The sequence below is a fragment of the Panthera pardus genome, unplaced genomic scaffold (assembly GCF_024362965.1).
Source record: "Panthera pardus isolate Hobbes unplaced genomic scaffold, ASM2436296v1 HiC_scaffold_7, whole genome shotgun sequence".
Lineage (NCBI taxonomy): Eukaryota > Metazoa > Chordata > Mammalia > Carnivora > Felidae > Panthera > Panthera pardus.
In genome coordinates, this window is record NW_026527002.1 from 8,257,866 (window position 1) to 8,268,856 (window position 10,991).

The window sequence follows — 10,991 nt, forward strand, 5'->3', positions numbered from 1 at the left end:
TCTCCTTGCCAGCTTGAGGATTTCAGTGCTAATGCTTTAAGGCTTAATCTTACATGAAATTAAAAACGCACTTTATAGTGAAGGTCCTGGCTCCCCTGGCTCCTCTCTTTGGAAACAGAACATCAGGAAACTTGTTGGAGCTCCACAGTAGGTGATTTTAGGTGATTCTGGAGGAGAAAGAACCTATTACTAGAAGATCTTTTAGCTCTTGTTGAGAGGAAAAGCTGGAGTATAGTCTTCGTAGTCATACTTGGGCAAGTAGTGGAAAGAGAATCTTCTTGAAGGCTTCCCCTCAGTCTCTCTCTCAACATCTTTAATGAGGTTTTGGCTGCTTTCTTGGCAACTTGTGTCAGATCCTAATCTCCTCTTCCGTGCACCCCATGAATCAATGTGGTTGGCATGGTGTTTGCCCTGGTTTTCCTTCAGGTGTTTCTGGCAAAAACCGAGGTGGTAAGGGGGACGTGGAGGTGTGTCTAATTCCTGTGCTCAGCTGGGGTGATTTTGCATGCTCTAGAACCCTCATGCTATTTCAGGGTAATAGTTTAGGTCGCGGTGAGGATTCCAAAGACTCCTTCTTCGCAAGTCCTAATAACAGTCCCTTTCAGATGTGCTCTCTACACGTTCACACTTTTCAAGGATAGCTTCCTTTCTATAGGACCATGATAAATCAGTTCTTACGCTACTCTTGAGAAGGGAAAAGCTGGCACAGGGTAATCGCCAGGCCTGACTGGCCCCCTTGAAATGTTTGCACAATTAAGTCATTTTGGACTTTTACTTCTCCGTAAGTTCCAGTGGTGAAGGGGGTCTTTTCATTTATTAGGGCCCTCGGGCCTAGCTAATTATCATATGCTCTTTCTCTCGGCCGTAATGATTGGTTCAGGAAGTCCCAGTTTCAGGAATTCTCTAGACCAGTGAAGAACTAGTAGCCCCTTAGGCAAGTGCCTACCTGAGAGAGAAGTGAATGCAGAATAAAGCACAGCAAAGATGTGGTCAAAGAGAGATGGGGATCGAATAACAACGTTTGAATTCTGAGAACTAATTCTGCATGAAGCAAGGCACTGTGCACGCGTCAATTATGTGATGCAGTAAATAGATTACCTTTGGGGAGAGAGTGGATGTGAGAAAGTCCCCACGGTGGCTGACATAGGATTTCCCTCCAGTTTGGTGAGACAGGAGCCGTGCTCCCCAGTCGCCCTTTCTCATCTGTTACCCAGGGGCAATCCTTTCCAACTTTCCAAGCTGGGTGTTGGGTATTTACGAATTCTCGCACATACACCCGCCACTCTCTTATTTCAGAGTGGGTGGTGGTTCTAGTCTATAACATAGCTACCATCTTGGGTTTCCCTTTACTTTTACTCTTGGGATTCTCTTTGACTCTCTGTTGGTTTGGATCTTCTTTTTCTTGCATTCTGCACCTTCCTCTTGTCTGGTTTATTTTAATTTTTTTAAGTTTATGTATTTATTTTGAGAGAGACAGAGACAGCACGAGCAGGGGAGGGGCAGAGAGAGAGAGAGAGAGAAAAAGAGAGAGAGAGAGAGAGAGAGAGAGAGAGAATCCCAAGCAGGCTCCATGCGGTCAGCACAGAGCCCGACACAGGGCTTGATCCCATGCACCATGAGATCATGACCTGAACCAAAGTCAAGAGTCTGATGCTCAACCCACTGAGCTGCTCAGGCACCCACCCGCCTCAGTTTTTAAAGCAGCTGATGAGATGTCCAGTGCTTTTATATCCTGGGTGCTTTTCATGTAACTAATTTTTCATTTGTGGAAGTTCTTAGGATAGCCTCTGAATTCGATATCTCTTGTTGCATAACAGATGGCCCCAAGGCTTAGTGGGGTTTATATCTCACGTATGTTGCCTCATAATTTTTGTGTGGTCAGGAATCGAAGCACAGCTTACCTGAACTCTGTAGCTCAGAGGCTTTCAGAACTTGCAGTCAAGGTTTCAGCTGGGGCTGCAGTAAGGGTTTCTGTAGTGTTCCTCTGCTTTCACAGACTTCCTATCAGACACTCTGTAATCTAGAAGGTAATGGAACAGTCTTTAAACCGCTGAGAGAAAAACTAGGCATCCATCTATTAATCTTGAGCAAAAATGGCACTCAAAAATGAAGTTGTAATAGCCTTCTTTTTTTTCCCTTTTCTGAAACCAGCAATAGCCTCCTGAGGCAAACAAAAACAGAAAGAATTTATTCTCTGTAGACCCATGCTATCACAAGTGTTAAAGGAAGAACATTAAGCAAAAGGAAGATGATGGTGGATAGAAACCTGGACATACACAAAGGAATAGAGATTATTGAAAATAGTAAAGAGGTAGCTAATTGTTCTTATTTTAAAAAGTTTCTTGAAGGGTACCTGGGTGGCTCAGTCAGTTAAGTGTCTAACTCTTGATTTCGGCTTGGACCATGACCTCATGGTTTGTGAGATCGAGCCCTGTGTTGGGCTCTGTGTTGGGTGTAGAGCCTGCTTGGGATCCACTCTCTCCCTTTCCTTCGGCATCCACCTCAAGAAAAGTTTTTTTTTTTTTTAATTTTTTTAATGTTTATTTATTTTTGAGAGAGAGAGACAGAGAGAGACAGAGTATGAGTGGGGGATGGCCGAGAGAGGGGGAAACACAGAATCCAAAGCAGGCTCCAGGCTCTGAGCTCTGAGCCGTCTGCATAGAGCCCGACGTGGGGCTCAAACTCTTGAACCATGAGATCATGACCTGAGCCGAAGTCAGATGCTTAACCAACTGAGCCACCCAGGTGCCACCCACCCCCAATAAAGTTTTTTAAAAAGCAACTGAATACTTAAAAGAATATTAATAACGTATTGTTGGGTTTAAAACGTATGTAGTAGAAAGCATGACAACAGTAGCACAAAGGAACAAAGGGGAGAAGAAACATGGTGTAAGGTTTACATTATAACTGAAGTGATATATTACATAGGTGGACTATAATAAGCATGTATATTGGAACTTTAGAGAAACCACTAAAACAATAAGATGAAGAGGCATAGCTAATAAGCCAATGGGGGAGATAAAAAAAAAATCTTAAAACTTACTCAACCCCAAAGAAGGCAGGAAAAATGGAACAAATTATAGATATGAAATAAAAAGCAAATAGTGAAATGACAAAGTCTATCTATCTATCTATCTATCTATCTATCTATCTATCTATCTAGAGATTTGTTTTAAGGAACTAGAACATGCAATTATGGAGGCTTGGGCAAGGCCAGAATCTGCAGGGTGGGTTGTCTGGCTGAAGAGTCAAGTAAGATTGGCAGTTCACTGAGGGAAGGATGACGGGGGGGATCTGGATGCCCGGAAGAAGTATTGAGTCCTGAAGAAGGCTATGGGAAGTCCCTCGCAGTGTCGCCTGGACACCTCGCGTGGCAGATTCACTCCTTGGAAGACACATGTACCTCCACCCTGGTTGTCCGGTCATTCCGCCGAGTCTTCTGGGAGTGAAGGGATTCTTGAGCACCGCCTATAGCCTCTGGCTTCCCTGTTGTCTGAATGAATGTTCATTCATTCAAAGCATCATGGGGCCCGTAAAATCTATAACTGGGCAAAGTCTCAAAGATACCCATCTCACCAATGATTTCTTCTAGGTCTTAAACCTTTTGGTATATATTTCCATCGTAATTTTGACATGCTAGTTCTCTAAGTCTGGAATATGAACTCTTGATTAGGATACTCCAAATTCTAACTGTCCCTATGGAGAAAATCGGTGTTTCTTTCTCTCTCTCTCTCTCTCTCTCTCTCTCTCTCCTGTATTTATCTCTGGATATGGAACACAGTGTATGCATTAGTATTGAACCTCCGCCCCCTCATCCCCCCAGTAGTGTGACAAGCAGATATACAGACCTTCCGGAGACAGAGTTGGGGAGACCCCTCCATGATGCCCTTGCATCCAGAGAGAGTTGACTGCCGAGTTCTCATGGGATTCCGCTCAGTGGGGCTCCACTTCTACCTGTAAGGTTGGAGCCACAAGGAGCAGGTGGGAAAATGACCCAGGTGTCCAGGAGCCAAGGTTTCTTACGAAGCTGACATAGTAGGCTTGGCTGGGTTGCTTAGCTGGTGTCCATTCAGAGTGGCTGCTGGGGCTCTTGATGAAGGTGGCTGGGAAAACGGGACGTGTGAAACTCCGTGGTTGTAAGGGGAAGGTGTTCATGTTATAAGAAGCATCTCAGCACCTCTCGTCATAAAGATTGCGAGTGTGGGGTCTCAGTGGCTTAACTGCTGGATTATGTGGTTAGATTGGAATTTCCCAAAGGGATAATACGGATCAGTGAGGAGATAATGTCACAATTACTCCTCCAGCTGGGGGAGGCATTTGAACAGTGCCGGCCCCGCTTGGAACAACCTGTAACCTTGTCATCGTGGTGGTTCGATAATGTGGCCAGCAGCCAGGTGCCAAATACCTGGCAGTCCAGACCCTTCGTGTTCTGAAAGCAAATGCCTATGCATGGTTAGGGGCTGAGCAGAAGCCCAAAGCCAAGAGCTTCGCTTTTAGGAAATCTCTGCTTCTGCAGAGTAGGGGGAGCTGTCATGACACTCCAAAGCCAGGGGCATTGTCTTCTCCCTCACGAATCACATGCATGTTTGCTCCACGTTTGCTCGACAACTGTTTGCATTGAATTTCTGTAGGCTATTTATTTGCAAGGTCTAGGAAAGCATAGTAAGTCTAGGAGTCCTGCGATCTTAGTAAAGGGCAGTCAGTCAATGATCTGACACGTAAAATCTAGAAACCTTGGTCCATCTTTTTCATCCTGTACTGTAGCGATGGGGAAGAAATCAGGAAAATGATAAATGCGGGTAGGCCCTTGCACCCAGAATAGCAGCCTAAAGATGAATCCATTGTACGTATCCGTTAGTTCTCGGGACCGGACTTGATGGGGAGGTATTAACGTGTGCATAGCCAGGGATGCCTTCATGTGTCCTCTGTGGCTTTCAATTTTGAATGCACATCACAAGACATTTCTGGGGCACCTGCCAAATTCCAGCAGTTAATGGAAAAGTAATTGGGGGCTATCCATTATCTAGAATGGTTGGTTTGGCTTGAGCCCTGGAGGTGGGTGGAGCACGTATACAGTTGTCCCTAGACAAGCACCTATTCTGTTAGGCGTCTATACGACACATGGGGTGTGGGTGCCATTCCACGGACTGGCTTGAAAAAATGCCGCTGTCACCAACTGGGCCTTTCCTTGTATTAGTTACAGAAAGTTAATGTTTAATAACAATTGTAAGAGGCTTAAAAAGGATCCTTCCCCAGTTTTTGGACCCCTTTGGAATTCACTCAGACTCATCACATGAAGGTTGTGACACTACACGCACAGCAGCACACCCTCCTGGGGGGCCACCTCTGCTCCACACTGTGGCCTCTGGGACGTGATCAGATTTGCATTAAAAAAATTTTTTTTAGTGTTTATTTATTTTTGGGAGAGAGAGCAGGAGAGGGACAGAGAGAGGGAGACACAGAATCCGAAGCAGGCTCCAGGCTCCGAGCTGTCAGCCCAGAGCCCGACGCGGGGCTCGAACTCACAGACCGTGAGATCGTGACCTGGGCCAAAGTCAGACGCTTAACGGAATGAGCCACCCAGGCACCCCCAGATTTGCAGTTTTAGAAAGTTTCTTTCGTGGGCGCCTGGGTGGCTCAGTCGGTTAAGCGTCAGACTCTTGATTTCAGCTCAGGTCATGAGTTCACGGTTGGTGAGTCGGAGCCCTACGTGGGGCTCTGTGCTGACAGCGTAGAGCCTGCTTGGGAGTCTCTCCCTGCCCCTCTCTCTGCCTCTCTCTCTCAAAATAAATGAATAAACTTAAAATAAAAGTGTCTTTTGGTAGTTATGGGAAAATGGATTGGATGCCAACAAGCCTGGAGGAAGGTAGCCACCTGGGAGGGCATTCTAGTAAGCCCAGACTTGGAATTAGAGGAGTCCGCCCACCTCGTCCAGGGCTACCAGGCCCACCACGCACTCCCGGAGGGTTCGAATCGTTTCAGAACTTTGTTGTTTTAGGTCTAGCTGCAAAAGAGTGAGGTCGAAGGAAAGATGTGGACCTTGATCACAGAGGCAGGCTGTCTGCACAGTCTACCACTTAGTGGGTCCGCTAAGCCCACCAGCGGACGGAACACGCAGAAGGCCAAGGGTGAAGTGCACACAGTGCCCCGGGAATACCCAGGAGACCGATTTGACTTAGGCTGAGGAGGCCCCAGCAGCCAGAAGGCCACCTTGTGGTTCACAGTTTCGGGCACATTTGGATTCCCAGACCCCAGGGCACTTTCCTGTCCTGTGCACACAGCAGTTAGAGCCGGGGATTTCTTGACTAGTTGGTGCCAGATGGGGCAAGAGAAGGAAAAGTTCCTGGGAGGAAGGGAGGATAAGGGAGGATGCGGATTCAAGGGGAAGAGCTGGAACGTTATCTCTATGTTCTTTGTAGGGTAAAGGGGTTGCAAAAGTTGTTATAATGTTATAATGATCCCTCATAACTTTCATCCTTGCTGTGTTGTTGTTGTTGTTGTTGTGGACGTGCACCTAGTCCACTGTGCTGTCTTTAAGGACATCACCCTGAGGGGTAAGAGTTTTCTCATCCTATTATGAATAGAATTCTTTTACTTCTGTTATGTGAGATTTTGGCAGACTCTTTCTGGAACCATCTCCGGGTTCACAGGGAATTTATGTAGGTGAGATCAGAGGTTTTCAAACTTTTGGGGCTCAGAATCTGTCAATCTACATTCCGCAGCCCCCACCAATAATATAAAAGGTTCATTTATTTAATTTTCCAATAGGTATTATATCCGTAAGTATCAAATGATACCCAAGGAAAAGACCTCCCTGCCAGCTTGTTCTTCTGTCCATTGCTTCCTCCTACCCATGGAAACCATTCTTACTGGATTCTATGTATCTTTTCAGAGTTTATGTATATCCAAGTAGACACAGATACAGAGCCTTATTTTTCTCTATTTTTACACAAAAGGTGGCTCATTATGTACGTTGTTCTGAATGTTATCTTTTATTTACATTATATCTTAGGGGAATTTCCATTGTGAGTACAGATAGCTACTGATTGGTTTTTATCTACATATTATCCATTATACTGATGTGTTATAATTTATTTAAACCTTCTTTTCTTTTTCCAGTATGTACTCCCCCCACATTTTATTTTATTGAGATATAATTGTCATACAGCACTGTATATGTAAGTGTAGGGTAACAGCATAATTATTCAACTTAAATATATTGTGAATTATTACCTAAATAAGTTTAGTTAACAGCCATCATCTCATATAGATACAGATACCAAAAAAAAAAAAAAAGGAAAGAAAAATTTTTTTCTTTGTAGTGAGAATTCTTTTTTTCTTTTTTAATGTTTGTTTATTTTAGAGAGAGAGAGAGAGAGAAACAGAGTGTGAGCAGTGGAAGGGGCAGAGAGAGAGGAAGACACAGAATCCAAAGCAGGCTCTCAGAGCCTGATGCAGGGCTTGAACTCATGAACCGTGAGATCATGACCTGAGCCAAAGTCAGACTCTTAACCAACTGAGCCACCCAGCAGCCCCTCCTTGTAGTGAGAACTCTTAAGAACTCTTAAGATTTCTTCTAGGGGGGCCTGGATGGCTCAGCATCTGACTCTTGATTTCGGCTCAGGTTATGGTCTCATGGTTCGTGAGACTGAGCCTCACATCCAGCCCTGCGCTAACAGCTTGGGATTCTCTTTCTCTTGCTCTCTCACTCTTCCTGTCTCTCTGCCCTTCCCCTGCTCACATGTGCTCTGTTTCTCAAAATAAATAAGTAAACATTTTTAAAAAAAGATTTATTCTAACAACTTTCATATACCATATAGCAGTGGTAGTTAAATCGTCAGCATGTTGTACATTATTACATCCATAGTACTTTTCTTTTTTTACTTTATAACTGAAAGTTTACAGCTTTGACCACCTTCTTTCAGTTCTCCCCCACCCCTACCTCCTGCTGCTAGTAACCACAGATCTGGTCTCTCTTTTTTTCCCATTTTGGATTCCTTCCACAAAAACGTGAGATCCTACAGTATGTGTCTTTCTCTGATGTGTTTCACTTAGCGTAATCCCCTCAAGGTCCATCCAGTGCTGGTCTCAGATGGCAGGCAGGATTACTTCCTTTTAATGGCTTAATTTTCTGTATCTTTACCTCTATCTCTACGTATATATCACATCTTTAGTCATTCATTTGTTGGTGGGCACTTACGTTGTTTCCATGTCTTGGCAATTATAAATAATGGTGTCCCGTGAAAAAAGAGGCTGGTTCAGCTTGCAACTTTAACAACTGTACAAGTGCTTTTCCCCAGGATAATTATATGTTGGTATACAGCAGAAATGCCTTAAGTATACACCCTATTCAAACGATGGAGATTTCATAAAAGCAAAACTTTTAAGCACTTTACTAGACATAGTTCTAAGTGAAACTGCCTCTTTTTTTTTTTTAGTGGGAGTGTGAGACGGTGAAGAAACAATACCTTACTAGCACAGTCTGTTGCCTTGAATAATGCTGAGGGTCCGGCAGTTTTGCCCACCTTTCCTTTTGCATCACAAACACAAATACCAACCGAGAGCTGAGTGAAACAAGCAGGGACGATCGCCGTCTCCTAGAGTTCCTGAGGGGGATTCTCGGGGACCCCACAGGGGTCCACGCAGCACCCCTCATAAGCTGCTCGTGAAGACAGAAATGAGAAGGGCGTTAAGCCTTGGGGTTATTTCAATCTTCAGAGGTTGGGCTGAAGAGGAGAAGGCCCCACCAGAAGAAAATGAGGTAAAAAGACATCCAGGAGGATGAAGATGTCATTACAAGAATGAGGAAGCCAAGAGTAGAAGGAAGAAAGCCTGATTTGAGTGTGTCCAAAACAGGAGAAGAAATGGTCGTATTAACCATGTTTGTTATTTTCTCTATGCTGATGCTTTGACATCTGGGGCCTTGCTGATCTTGGATGGTCTGCCCCTTCCGGGGTTACCAGTTCCTAGAGATACTGGATGACTCACTCCTGAGCACACTTTTCAAAAACAACCCAACCAGTCCAGAGCCCATATCCCCAACTCTCACATTCTGGGCCACCTATCCCCTGCCCTGACCACCCAGGGCCAACTACCAGACAACAAGGGACATCCTGTGCCCCAGAGCCCACTGAAGTGATTCGAGGTAATCAATCCTAAGCCTGCCTGCCCTACCTTGCCTGTTCCTTCTCGTGGAAACCACAGTAAAGCTCTTGTCCACAGTGGCTCCCTCTCCTTCCGCCTCTTTACCTCCCAGTGCTTCCCCAGGGGCCCAGCAATGGTGTGGCCTTCCTCTGCCTTTAGGAACGATGAGTAACGAACTGTCAAAATTTTCCCGGTCCGTTGTTGGCCTTACCATACCTCGAATTTTCTATTAATACACTCTATTTTAAAACAACAGTGATGGCGAATGCAGGTAACTCCTTTAGGACATTTTGCTGCAAAGAACAGAAAAATGGGGGGTAAGCTGGAAGGGAATATGGGATCCAGATAGTGTGCCCCATTCGCAGGACACATTGCTGACGGTAATGATCTTACACACAGGGGAAAAGTAATGATTTTACTTTAACAGGGGGCCGCAGGGGAGGTGGGACCCAGTGCAGAAATGGAGTCGCTGGTCTTAAGTATGTGGACAATAGATGGTTAGATTCAGTGGCCAAAACATATGGAAATTCTCTTCTGTTTGCTTCTGTTTTCTTAGTAAAACATGAAGTAAGGCCACCAGCTGGGACTGGACTGGAGAGCAGTGTGGAAGATTTGTGACAAGTGAGGAAATGGGACTTGGAAAAAGGCAGAGAAATTTGTTTAGGACAGGACAGTAATACCTCTAGACAACACCAAGCACTCATTGGAGGTCCGGGGGTTGTAAAGTTTAGGTGAGACGAGTTCGCCTGAATGTGTGGTTTTCCTAAGGAAGAGACACAGAGTAGATGGTTTAAAATTTTATTTAATTTTAGACTTTTCATTTTAGAACAGTTTTACATTTACAGAAAAGTTGTAAGAGAGTACAGAGAGTTCGCAGATAGCCCACACTCAGTTTCCCCTATTACTAACAGCTTGCCTTGCACGGCACATTTAACGATCGGTATGGAAACATTATTAACAATAGTCCATACTTTGTTCAGATGACCTTAGTTTTTCCCTGTTTTCTGCCCCAGGATCCCATGTAGGGTACATGATATTTTCTTGTCATGTCTACTTAGGCTTGTCATGCCTATGGCAGTTTCTTAGACTTTCCTTGTTTTTGATGACCTTGACAGTTTTAAGGAGTCTTGGTCAAGCATTTTGCAGAATGATGTCCCCCATTTGGGATTTGTCTGATGTTTCCCTCATGACTCGACTGGGCTTACAGGTTTCTGGAAGGAAGATTATGGAAGTAAAGTGCCATGTTCATCACATCACATCAAGGGTGTAAAGTATCGACATGGCTCACCTCTGTTGGCGTTGACCTTGATCACATGGCTGAGGGAGAGTTTGTCATGTTTCTCTACTATGAAGTCACTCTTTTTACCCCCCTTTTCCATACTGTGCTCATTGGAAAGAAGTCACTCTGTGCAGCCCTTCCTGGAGAGGCAAGGGATTATGCGGTTGCACATATACATAAGTTATTTGGATTCTTCTGCACAACAGATGTGTCTGTTCTCTCCCCTGTTCAATCGTTTATTTATATCAATATGCAGGCATGGATATTTACTTTACACTTTGGGTAATGATCCAATACTACTTTATCTTGTTGCTCAAATCACTCCAGCTTTGGCCACTGGGAACCCTTTCAATTAATTACTGGGTCCCTTTGACACACCCCTCTCATTATGGGCTCTTATTTCTATTTTGAGCACTTCCTTGCTTTCGGACACTGAAAGACGTTCAAGGCTCATTTTACGTGTTTCCTGTTTGAGAAGCACCCATTTATCCAGTGCTGTTGTTTTAAATTTATTTTTATCCTTGTAACTGTAAACTATTCAAAAACTAAACGCACAGCTCAGAGAGTT